Source organism: Neovison vison, chromosome 6 (assembly GCF_020171115.1).
Source record: "Neovison vison isolate M4711 chromosome 6, ASM_NN_V1, whole genome shotgun sequence".
Lineage (NCBI taxonomy): Eukaryota > Metazoa > Chordata > Mammalia > Carnivora > Mustelidae > Neogale > Neogale vison.
The window spans coordinates 33,621,404-33,635,655 of NC_058096.1; positions in this window are offsets into that span (position 1 = coordinate 33,621,404).

Consider the following 14,252-nt stretch of genomic DNA (forward strand, 5'->3'; position numbering starts at 1 on the left):
TTAAGGGGGCAACAGCAGACTCATAAGACAGAACAAATCCTCACTCGGCCAGGCACTCCACAACAGGGAGTTGTGTGCCCTGGTGTGAACAGAAGAGCCATTTTTAATTGCTGAAGTATTGGGAATTGGGATGGAAACAAACACTTTTATGATCCAATGTGAGACACCTCAGATTTTCCCAGAAATGGTGATGGCCAGAGTATGCAGGGATTGGGAAGTCCTTCCTAACCAGTTAGAGATAGAGAGCAGGGTAAACCTGGAAACATCTATTTTTATGTTGCATAAACATCTGATTTTGGGTAACTGTTACATGATGTATTACCATTTTACTGTGTTAAAAGCAGTGAAGATTTGCTTGTTACAAAGTAGTATGTAAATATATAGGTATTTAATACACATCAAATTGACAATGAAGTATGTGAATCTAGAGAAAAAAAGCTCAGGAGTACACAAATATCTCCAAACTACTTTTAAATACATTTAAAAGTCTTAATATTACACTTCATTTTGCTATACACTGTATATATATATATATTTTTAAAAGCCTTTCAACATCCTAAGCATTAATATTCTAATATGCTTAAATTGACAAATGTAAAATCCCAAACTAATTAACTGCATGCATACTAAAAACTAAAAACAAACATTTTAAATCATTTTTGTTCTTATGTGAAATTTATTTGCACTTATTATAGATAAATTTTGTTTTTATATAAAGGTAGACATTTTAACTATCTAAGTTGAAAATGTAATCTTTAATTTTTTTCTGAACTTGCATAAAAAGTAATGGTGGGTTATTTGTTTGCATTTCTCATTCTGCTAGTTCAACATTACCAAGCAATTTTTAACATAACTAAAAATATTCATAGAATTCATCATAAACATTTATTTACTTTTTAATTTAATTTTATTTTGTTTTTATTTATTTGATAGAGAGAACATGAGTGAGGGCAAAGGCAGAAGGAGAGGACCCCGGAATCATGACCCCAGCCGAAGACAGACGTTTAACCAACTGAGCCACCCAAGTATCCCTCACCATATATATTTAAATAAGAACAATAAAGTACTGTTTTTTCTAAGCCAAGTGTTGAATTTTCCTGCATTTTTTTCTGTTATTTGTTTTTTTAAATTTTACTTCCAGTATAGTTAACATACAGTGTTATATTAGTTTCAGGTGCACAATACAGTGACTCAAAAGTTAAAAATAGAACTACCATAAGATCCAGTAATCAAGCTATGAGGTATTTACCCCCCAAATACCAAAACACTAATTGAAAGGGATACATACATGCCTGTGCTCCAGCACTATTTAAATTAAGGAAAACCAATGACCATTATTTCAATTTTAGACTCTCTTTTTAACAATCTTTTCCAGCAAAAGTTATTAAAATGAAAGGATGTTCATATTTATATTGTTTTATATATTGGAATTGAAAAACATTTCTTAACTTTATATTTTATTTAGCCAACTATCTCTGATCTCCTATAACAAAAAACCATAACTAAAATGGGTCTCTTGGGGGTACCTAGGTGGCTCAGTCAGTTAAGCATCTGCCTTCCACGTAGGTCATGATCCCAGGGTCCTGGGATCAAGTCCTACTATCTGGCTCCCTGCTCAGTGGGGAGACTGCTTTGCTCTCTTCCTCTCTGCCTGCTGTTCCCCCTGTTTGTGCACTCTCTCTGTGTCAAATAAATAAATAAAATCTTTAAAAACAAAAAAGTGGGTCTCCTGAAGATAATTTATAATAACAGTTCTTTGCTGTTTATACTGACTCATATTTTTAACATATTTCTTCCTTTTATCACAATGTTCTCAAGCTTGCTCCTTTCTATCCTTACTTCATACATAAAACTGAGTGTTGTCTTCCCCATTTCAAGCTGGGCTCAGTGTCATCTTCATTCACAACCTTTATCTCACACTCTACTACTTTTATCCACTCTAGTTTTATTGATATCACCACTGGACTCCACTTCCCAGCAATTCCTGCATGAATGCCGGTCATACCCAGATATTGAAAGCAAATGATTATGTCAATGGAAACTTTGTCAAATGTATTTATAAACATAAAGACAAGAATCATGAAAAAAAAATCTTTAAATCTTCCATGATATATCTAAATAAAGAAGTGTTGTTTTCAAAATTTCAGATTTCCAGATCTTCCAACTACTGGAATGTCTAAGTGGAATAATGAGAGACCTCACAAGTTTGTATATGAGAAACCCATAATGTAAATGTATAATAGACGTAGAAAATGCTTTTATAAGTGATTAGTAAGTTCATGCTATAAATAAACAATTGATACATATTAGACATCATTTCAACCTATGTTATTGTCCTGACAAATATATATGCAGACACTTGCACACACACTTACACCATCAATGACATTGTCCCAAGTCTCTTGCATTTTCCTCTGTTTTTTTCTGAGGATCTAACTTCAGTACAGTGATAAAGACATGTAAGTTGTAAACACTGAATTAACACATGACAGAATGCATAGAGAAAATAGGCAAGAACAAAAGGTAAGCAATAGCGCCTAATAACTTAATCCAATCTTGACATTTAGTGGAAGTAAGGCTTGGCTGTAAGGCTTCTCTTACAAATCCAACGTTTAAGTAAGTAACAATAGATTCTATTTAATATGTAGATTGTAGTATTATCTAACATTTAAAAAAAAATCTAAAACACTTGGAAGTATATTCCTATCTTAACCATAGAGAGTCAAAAAATCATACTTAAGGCTCCATTATATTCTTTTAGCTATTATATTCTTTAAATTGTTTTCCAATACCCTAACACCCAGAAAGGAAGAGAGAAACTTATTATAATAAAAAAGGATGCACTTTTTTGAGAAATCAATAGGTAATTTTGTTCACTGATTTTTTCTCTTCTCTTTGCCCCCAGGTACATAAAGAGAAATCGTTCTATAGTAAGGCAGTAGTCTCAGATTTTTGCACATCTTCAGAAGTTCCTTAATTCAGGGCTATGCACAGGCATTTGTCATATCATAACTCTTGAATTTAGGCTTACACTTTCACAAATTCTCTAAGAAACAGGGAGAAAATTTTAGAAATGAACTTTAGAATTTCTTTTACTTAGTCTGCTGCAATTTAACAGAATCTTCTTCTTCAGATTATGAAGACCAACCTTCCTGGTAAAGCTCAGTACAAATATATTTTCATTTAAAAGATATTTGGAGGTTCTGACAAATTTCAAACATCCAGTCCACAGAGTAATTTTTATTCTTACAAATGAGTGCATGTAGTATGTAGAGAGTTTAATAAAAATACCCACACAGCATCTGCAACAACACTTTCCTTAGAGGGCACAACTTTATTTAAATACATATTTGCTGCCTTAAAGACACAGTGATTCAGTCTTAGGATAGAAACCAAAGCCACATAATAATGAAGCCACCGAAGGACAAGCAGAGCAAGATGGTGGTTTGAGGAGGGTGCTGTGGAGAAGAGCCCAAGGGGACGGGCTGATACAGAAAACAATCTGGGCCCACTTCTTACTCTGGCCCAAGATAGCCTGAGGAAGACAGCACAAAGTTGTTGTGCTTGTTTTTGCCACAGATCATACATCACTGGAAAGAACTCTTCAATTAATTTAAAAATTAATTTTAAAATAATTATTTTTTTTAAAAATTAATTTAACTAACTTAAAAATAAATAATATTTTATGTGGGATCATTACTTAATGTTGGTTGAGAAAATTAAATTCTAGCTGGAGAAGTAGAAATTCATTCGTTCTTTCTTTTTCTTTTTTTAGATTCGAAGTAAATGAAAATAGCATACTGGCTGACAAACATAAAATTAATGCCTTTTAAAACTTTCTATTAACTCTGACTACTAGAGCCACATAATACCCCTAATGTGCGGTGAATTAATTATGTCTGAATATGGTCCTTCTCAGAAAATAGTTTTTAATTGTTGAATGTTTTTAATCTCAATAGAATTGATTTGCATTTAAATGAGCAGTCCTTCAAGGGATGATCTGCTTAGATTTTTTATTAACATAAAATTATTGAGTATAGACTTACCTCAGAAATACTGCAGGTTCAGTTCCACAAAAATGGGAATATTCCAGTAAAGTGTGTCAAATGATTTCTTTTTGCTTTCACAATACATATAAACGTTACGTTTACACTATACTGCAGTATATTCAGTGCCCAACAGCATTATGTCTAAAAATGCACATACCTTTATTAAAAAATACTTTGTTGTTAAAAAATGCTAACCATCATCTGAGCTTTCACAGATTTATAATCAATAATCAGAGATTCCTTAACAAATAAAGTACTAATAAAAAGTTTAAAATACTGTGAGGATTTCCAAAATATAATACAAAGAAACATAAAGTGAGCAAATGTTGTTTGTTAAATGGTGTTCTAGTCAGGGTTGCCTGCCACAAGTCTTCAATTTGTGAAAAAAAAACCAAAAAACCCTGCAGTATCTGCAAAGTGAAATAGGGCAGAGTGCAATAAAATGAGGCATGCTTATTTCTGTTCTAGAACATACAGAAATGATGTTTCTATATGTTATTTGTTTGTTAAACAAATTAATGTATACTTTTAAAATTATTTTCTGTGTATTTAATAAATTAACTAAATACCCTTAAAGACATAAGAGAGTTTCTATTCTAATTTAAATAAGCAACTTTTTTTTTTTTTACTGTTTCTAGTATCATTAGAATGGGATAATTGTGTATGTACTAATAGCTAATATAAACTAATCCTCAATTATCACCAAAATTTATTGAGACTAAAATCATTAAAAGCCACTCAACATCATCTTTGCAGTATTATGGGAAATACATACACTTAATATAAGCATTAACCTATAAATTCAGGTAAAATGCTAAAAATATATTCAAAATAACAGAAAAAATAAAACTAATTTTGAAAGACATGAAAGAACACTGATGATTATTTAAAATATAATAAAAAATATAGCTTGAATGAAGCTCTTAGATCATCCTGGCATCATTTTTAATTCAAAGGAATGACACCAAACATTTAATTTGTTAAGCTGCTGCTATAACCCATTACTAAATTTTGAGAATTTCTTGGTCTTTCTTTCTAATTTACTTCCTTTTCTTCTACTTCAGTTAGAAAGAGTAATGCATCAATTTTAAGAGAAAACAAAAGAAATAAAATGAAAGATTATTATGTATATGCATGTACATTGATCCTATTTCTAATAGAATAGGAGTACACTACCTCTAATAGCTTTCTGTATATAACAGGATGTACAAAGCTATTGTTAACTTACAGCTGATTTGAGGTAGCTCTTTGATTAGTGTACATAGAACCATGGTGCTGATTACTGGCCAAGATATCAATGAAATGTGTTAACACTGACTTATAAAATGCTGCTTAAAGCCCTGAAATCCCACAAGGTATTCCATGTACCAGCAGCTTGTTTATATCAAAAATGCATAAACTATATTTTCTACATCTGCATCTGTTTTGGCTATGTGACCAAAGGGCTAGAAAACAGTTCAGTATATATGTGCCTTTGTTTACCTGAAACTGGGAAAGCTTGAATATTTTGGTGGTTTGTGACCCAGAAATGAAGTGCTTCTTTTGCAACTGAGCAAAGGTATGCATGGATGTCTCAGAAATTCTTTATTTTTCCAATGTATTCTGACTCTTTCTCTAATAAAACAACCATAACTGTTGAAACTTACATTAAAAAATTAAAATATCTATCAATTGCCCTTAGGGTACATGGCAAAAACCTAAATATTTGTTCCAGAAGATCTTCTAAATCTCAGTGAGAGGGAAAGTCTCGTGTATTTTCACTGTGATCTATTACTCTCCCCTCCTTCCTCTAGCCCCTGCTCAGGAAATTCCTGGCTTGTGTAGCCAGGAATAAAGAGTTTCCTCTCCTCTCAGGTCCCAGTCTAAGGTCATGGTGTCCCTCCAGAATGGAAAGGCTACCAATATTTCTTGTCTTACTTCCACTCTCACAGTTCCCATATTGTAGAACCTCCATTCCAGGCAAAAGCAGATGAAAGGTTGTGGCTGCCTTCTCAATCCAGCCCTCTGGTAGGGTGGAATATCCACCCCAGCAAGACAAAAACCTTGGGCACCCATCACCCCTGTCACAGCTTGCCCACAGGGCATGGGTTACATAATGGTAGAAGCAAGTCGAGAGGACTAGGGACTATTGCCCCCACTAGTGACCCATGCAGAAAGAAAGGCCGCCACTCTGAAAAAAGTAAACTACTCTTTCTGCCTCCAAACGTGGAGCAGTAGGTAGAAGATTATACCATGAGGAAAGGCACATTCACTGCTTTCTATAAAGGGAGTGAGTTTGTTTTTAAGAAAAGCTAGCTTAAGAGCGCTGTCGAAAACAATGGACATTTTGTGGTAAGCAGTTATGAGGAGTCTGGTAGCGTCATGTAGCAACAAGCTAAATCATGAACCAGTTAGAAGTTAAAACAGAGAACCAGTGTAAGAAACAGGTAAGAGCCTTTATGGAGTCAAAACAGTCAGGAGACTGGACTCAAGACTACCCTTGAAAGGGGCCTCAATTTAATTGCATCCGATTGTAGAGCAATTTATGCCTCGGACATTGACAAAAGCAATAGACTTTTCAATGGGGAGGTAGTGAAGCTAACAGCTCGATGTGATTCCAGTAGAGACGGGTCAGGGTCAGTTAGATTTTTACAAAGTGATCAGAGAAAGCAGCAGCCGAGAGAGTCCTGCTAAACCACTATTATCCCAGGGTGACTGTGTGCCCAAGTTTGTACTTCCTGAGGAAAGACATCACAGGGTACACATTGTGGGGGAAATAGATTTCCCTGAACTACTCCAGCACACATTGTGGGGGAAATAGATTTCCCTGAACTACTCCAGCCAAGTCACTGGCAAATAAAATGACAATAACAACAAGCCGCAGAGTTGGGTTCAATTTAAAGTTGCTTTAGATTTAAATATTATGGGGTTGGGGGGAGATGGCAGAGAAGTAAAGTGTCCATTCTTCAACAACATATTATGAAACATTGAAAAAACGAACAAACAAACAAAACAGAAAAGTGTATCCCATACACAGAGAGAACAGAAGGCAATAGAAATCTTCTTTGAGAAAAGGCAAGGTATCAACTCAGCAGACATAGACTTAAAATAACTACTGTAAATATGTTCAAAGAACTAAAGATAACCATGATTTAAAGAAGTAAAAAAAGGTAAGATGATAATGTTTCATCAAATTAAGAATACTTACAAAGAGTTTAAAACTGGGGGCCCTCAGTGGTGCAGTTGGTTAAGCATCCAAATCTTGTTATGATCTCAGGGTCCTGGGATTGAGCCCTACATTGGGTTCCGTGCCCAGCAGGGAGTCTGCTTGAGGATTCTCCCTCTCTCTCTTTCTCCCACCCCCTGCTTGCAGGCTCTCTTCTCTCTAAAATAAATAAATAAATAGTCTTTAAAATATTAAAATTATAACAAAACCAAATGGAAATTCTTGAGCTGACAAATATAATATTTGAGATGAAAACTTACTATAGCAGCTCAGCTGCCAGTCTGAGCTGGCAGGAGAAAGAATCAGTAAACTTGAAGACAAACTGATAAAGACTATGCAATCTGAGATAAAAAAAAAAAAAAAAAAAGAACAAAAATGAATACGGCCTCAGAAAAATGTGGGACTCTATTATGCACGGCAACCTAACCATGAAGGGAATAGTACCACAGGAAAGGAGAGACAGTCAGGGGTAGAAATATACTTGAATAAATCATGGCTGAAAATTTCGGAAATTTGATGCAAAACACTATTCTACCAAACTAAGAAGCTCAAGCAACTCCAAGTAAGATAAATGCAAAGGGGTCCTGTGCATCCAGCTATGGAAAAGTCAAAATATTAAAAGACAAAGAGAAAACCTTGAAAGAAGAGAAAGGAAAACAGATTGTCACATACAATGGAACCACAGTAAGATTAAAAGCCTTTTTTACCAGAAAACACTGGAAGCCAGAAGACAGTGGGATGAAATATTCAAAGTGCAAAAACAAAACAAAACAAAGATGTTGTTAGCAGGCCTATCTTACAAGAAACTAAAGAAAGTTCTTCAGAAGGAAAGTTCATAATACCTGGTAATAATTAAAATCCACAAAAAAATGTAAAGATCATCAGCAAAAGTAATTATTGAGGGAAATATAAAAGTCATTATAATTGTTACTTTTCTGTATTCTTCTAGAACGGATTTAAAAACAATTGTGTAATATAATGGGTATCTACTTATACCGTTGGACCTATAGTATTAAGAAACATAAAATTTGTTAACAGCACAAGGGTAACCAATATAGATAGGTACAGAGATGTACTACAATAAGGAAATGACACCAAGTAATAATTTGAATCCATGGAAAAAAATGAAAAGAATCAGAAATTATAAATAAGATAATTTATGTTAAAAATTATAAATAAATTCATTCTATCAGTTTTGTTAAAGACATAAAATCATATAAATTGCATAAATATATCATACTTGTCTAATTATAACCATGTATTATTTGGTTTTAATACATGTACAGTATAATTTATGCATATTATATACAATAATAGCAGTACAAAAAGGGAAAATAGGAATAGAACTTTGTGGAAGTAGTATTTCTATATTTCATTGAATTTCATTTAACATAAATTCAAAGTAGCTCACTAAGGTATTCACTGTACTCTATAGGGCAATCTTAAAGAAAACAAATCCAAAAAACTATATTGAAAAATCCTTACAAGGATTAAAATGTTATAACAGAGAAACAGAGGCCACTCACAAAAGACTATATATGACATGAATCCATTATCACAAAATGCATTAGAAAAGGCAAGTCTGTAGATCTAGAAAGTAGACTTATGGTTGCATAGGTCTTGAGAAAGATGGCTCAAGGGATAGAGGAGAGAGTAATCAGCATGAAATTTCTTTAGGGGGTGATTACAAATGTTCAAATTCATGGGTAATGAGTACACAACTCTAAGAATATACAAAATGCTATTGAATTGCACACTTTAAATGGGTGAATTTCGCGGTGTGAATTATATCTTACTAAAGCTATTTAAAAAGAAATTAAAATATAACTTGCATTTCTGTGTTCATAACTTTAATGTCTTGTAACTTTCAGGATTCTTGTTAAAGTTGACTTCATTAAATGCAGAAACATAAAAAAATTTTGTTATGCTAAAGGAGAATGTGCATTATAAAACCAAAATGTGACTTCAGTGGCATAATAAGATAAAGGATTTCAGCATTTTTATATTTTTTATGCTTTGTAATATCAAGAACATTAGCTTTCCAAATCTTAATTTACTTATTCAAAATAAAGGAAATAAATACATTAAGTGATGGAAAACACCCATCTTTGACTAAATGTGAAATTATCTAGGAGCTGCAGAAAAACGTGTAAGTGCACACCTTTTAAGATCCTTCAACTGGGCCAATTTAATTTTGGATGAGAGAACAGACAACAAACATCACCAAAATTTCTAAACACCTCTCTTAAATTCTGCTATGAATTAAGTAATCTGGAGAAGGGGGTTGCTAACTGTAAACAAATTGAGCTTTAGAGAGCTAGCTGCAAATCACCTATATGTAGAGCTCTTTATGTTTCCTTTGTGGCCAACAAAGTTGAATACTGTTGAGAGGTCAGGGAGAAATGAGTATTTCTAGACAAAGAGAGGTGAGAAACACAATGTCAAATTCTTTTGAATGCAGTATAAGAGATAAAGAAGTGAGAAGTCATTAAATGCCTGCAAGTAATCCCCTCACGGGACTGCTTTATAGAGAACAATAAATAAATGACTTTATGTATCAGGCTATTTGTCCCAAGTAACATAAATCTCTTTAAAATAATCCATCCTCCCATATCTATCAATCTGAAGTGTCCATTAGGATTTAAATACGATTCTGAATATTTCTTTGTTATCTGTCAATATACTTAACACAAACGAATTGCAATAAAGGAGATTTTAATAATAATTATTATAATGCCAATAAATTTAATATTCTATATATTTCAATGGTGTTTATTCTCTCCAGCTAATACCTTTGTGCAGTTTCTACTGAAGTTGAATTAGAAATTAACACTGGGATCCAACTGAATATTAGTTTCTTTGGTTTAAATACTTATGCTTGTTAATTAATGGCATATTGAATGCATGCATTTTCTTACCAAAGTTTCACCTTTCTATTTTGATTTCTGAATCAGTATTACTAAGTTCAGTTAAAACTACAAAATATATATTAGGAAAAATGAGGGACACATCACTTCCACCTTTATATCACAAACACAGATGGTGATAACCACTGTTAATACTTTGATACGTGTCCATATAGCCAGTCAATGATTTTAGCCCAGTGGGATCCATGTGAGACTTCCAATCTACATATCTATAAGATAATAAACTTATGTTTCTTTTAAGCCACTGCAATAGAAAACTAATGCAGGTGCAGGTGCAAGGCTTTTTTATTCTACCAAGATCAAGTGAGGGCTCCCAACTGATGAGCTATTGTAGAGACACGGTTGTTCTTACTGCTCTTTGTACTCCCTGCCTGAGTTCCCAAGACAGAGGGCAACTGTGTTATCCAAAACAAGCTCCACACATAATATAAAAATTAAAGGATTATTGTGATAACTAGATGTGAATTTCAACTTTTAACAAATAGTCTTTACCCATCTTAGTTTTCTTAATGCCTTTAATGTCTCAAAGTTGCATTTGTGTGTAATTTAGCTTTCCTTTTAGGTAAGTGTGTATGTAATGAGGAAATTCCCAACATTAAAACATTTTGAGAACGAATGCTGGTAAAATCTCCTCTTGCAATTTCATTTCATTTCATTTTATTTTAAAGATTTTATTTATTTATTTGACAGGCAGAGATCACAAGTAGGCAGAGAGGCAGGCAGGGAGAGGAGGAAGCGGGCTCCATGCTGAGCAGAGAGCCCCATTTGGGGCTTAATTCCAGGACCCTGGAGTCATGACCTAAGCTGAAGGCAGAGGCTTTAACCCACTGAGCCACCCAGGCACCCCACTCCTTCTCAATTTTAAAGGCCATAATCGGAAAGGATCATGACGTGTCAAAGATCAGTGGACCTCCAACAAGATAGTCGAGAAGTGAGAATTTCTTCAGATTTCTGAATATTCTTTGAGTCTAGTACCTTTCTTTTCTTTCTTTCCTTCTTAGGGAGAGAGAGACAGGGTGGGGGCAATTGGGGCAGAGGGAGAGGGAGAGAGAGAATCTTCAACAGGCTCCACACCCATACCTGATATCATGACCTGAGCAAAAATCAAAGAGTTGGACACTTAACTGACTGTGCCACCCAGGCGCCCCTCTGAGTCTAATATCTTAAACAAATATTGTAAGCCAATCAAAAAAGACAATAAAGGAAAATATTTTGGGTGACTATATTAATCAGAATTCTCAAGAGAAACAGCACCAATAGATGATATCAAGCTACATCAATATTTATATCTATCTATCTATCTATCTATCTATTGACATGTTTTAGGGAACTCACTCATGCAATGTGGAGGCTTGGCAAATCCGAAACCTCATGGGCGTGGCTGATAGACTGCAGACTTAGGAAAGAGTTGCAATTAAGTACAAAGGCAGCACACTGAAGAACCTTCTCTCGTTCAAAAGTGATCAGTCTTAATTATCATATGATCTCTCTAATAGGAGGAATTTGAGAGGGAGGGCCAGTGGTTGTGGGGGGTACGGAGGGAAAAATGAAATAGGATGGGATTGAGAGGGAGACAAACTGTAAGAGACTCTTAATCTCATGAAACAAACTGAAGGTTGCTGGGGGGTGGGGAGGGTAGGGTTTGGGTGGCTGGGTGATGGACACTGGGGAGGGTATGTGCTACTATGCTGTGAATTGTGTAAAACTGATGGTTCACAGACCTGTACCCTTGGGAAAAATAATACATTATATGTTAATAAAGTATGCTTGGTAACAAAAGTGGTCAGTCTTTTGTTCTATTCAGGACTTCAGCTGATTGGATGAGGTCCACGCACATTATCACGTACAATCTACTTTACTCAAAGTCCACCTATTTCAATGTAAGCCTCATCCAAAAACACCTCAGAAACACCCAGAATAGTGTTTGACCAAATTTCTGGGCCCTGTGGCTCAGATACGTTGAACATAAAATTAGCCATTACAGTGATCAAGAGTTACTTTATTGACAGCTCAAGAACAAAGGGAATAACAACTGTGGCTTATCAAGTAGAACTGCCTGTCACCTGAGTGACAGTGCAATATTATCTATTGATCTTTTATTTAATTTAGAAGTGCTCTTAAAGCACATTTATTTCAGAATCTGTAAAGACACTTTAAAGAAAGGAAATCAAATTCTATATCCAAATTTGCATAACTTAAAGATCACTGCATTGTTTCAAATCACATGATTTAAAGCATTGCTCTCAGTAAAATCTGTACTTTTGAACTTTGCTGTTTAGATTACTTTCCACAGTGTTAATTCTCTTTTTTTCTTCAGCACATTGTCTTTCTTAGAAGCAGTTGAAAGTGTACCAATTAATTACGTTTCCTTTCATTCTAGTTCACAATGAGGTTTTTTTTAAATTTCTTTTTATAACCTCATGCTAATTTTCCACTTCAGTTAATGTAACACAAAACTAATCGGTCCTTTTCAAATAGGTAAAAATTAGCTCAATATTTCTTTTCCTACTAAAAGATGCACACCTTTCTTATGTATTTCAAACTCTTAAAAATTACAAGTTTAAATTCAAGTATCAGCGAGTAACAGAGTTTAATTCTCCATCTATCATTTCCATTTATTTTAGACTATTGTCTCTGTCCTTTCAATGATTATACTGATTTAAATATGCCAAGTTATTAAATGGCATGTCATTGCAGCTTGCAAATGACAAGTTAAAGATGGTGGCTTGAAAGGCCAGTTACTGCTGCCAAGGACCAAACAGGGGTCAATTTGTTGATGTGGTCACCATGCATCAGAGTATCCTTACTTCTCTGGCATCATAACCATATTCCAGATTCCAAAACTTACTATTATCCAGATCCAGAAGTGTCATTTTTTCCTCACTTACTTAAGTAATCTTAAAATACTTTTGGTTTGAATATCAGAAGAAGATATAGAGCTTTCTAATAATGTGTTTTCTTGTGCTTGATATTAAGAGATTCTAATTTCTGAGATCAATAGTCTTTGAAGCCAGAATTTTTCTTCACAATGTTGGTTTGTAAACACAGAATCAGAGAGTGCTGAAAATCATCTCATACAGATGGTGGTTGCCTGCTGAGCTATTTATAAATAACTCTGGTTGTCTGAACATGTGTCTGGCAGATTCTGAGTCTTTCTTCTCTGACTACACTTAGATGTCAGTGCCACATTTTGATCTGTGGTTTCCTTTTGGTGAAACCCAAGCTGATTATCCCTGTTGTCTGAAGGCACTCCTCCTTTACACTGGGTTTGATACAACTAAGAAGAGATTTCTTGAGATGTTTCTTGAGATGAACAAATAAATAATCTATATGTCAAAATCCAATATAATTAAAGCATCTCATTTCTATGTATTTGAGAGTCATAGTATTGACCAAAGACATGATCAACAATAAGTTTAGATCCATTGGAAGGTAACTTTGTGATACCATTTTAATCTAATGATCTATAAAACACAAGAATCTGATGCACTGATAATCATTAACAAATATAGATATTTATCTGTAGAAGAAAAAGGAATTTATACATAAGTTCCTACTTAGCAAGTGATGATTCATAGTGGTTTCCTTTTTTTGACATTAGTATATTGTGATTATAAAATACACAATTGATGTAGAAAATGTTGGAACAGAATTAGCAAATTCAGTAGAGTTGGAGATGTGGTAGAGGAATAAGAGGTAAGTATAGAGGCTAATAACCTGGAAAAGAATTTGGCCAGTACTTTATCATGGATAACTCATGGCAGGAGTTGGGCCATAAGAGTAACTTCAGGATAGTCTATGTATAAAAAAAGAAAATAAAAATTACTCATATTTCCAAATGCTCACTTATGTAATATAATAAAATTTGGTAATGATGTTTTATATGAAAACATAATAAAATATACATAGTAAAATATAAATATATTGCTTCTATAAATGTGTTTATAAATTATTTTCTCTAGAATAATTCAAATCATCTGTTATATAATCATGTTATTGCTAAAAGTTCATAATAAGCACAGATTTATAGATAGACTAGTCACAGAAACTTCCTAAGGAATCATACAAGAA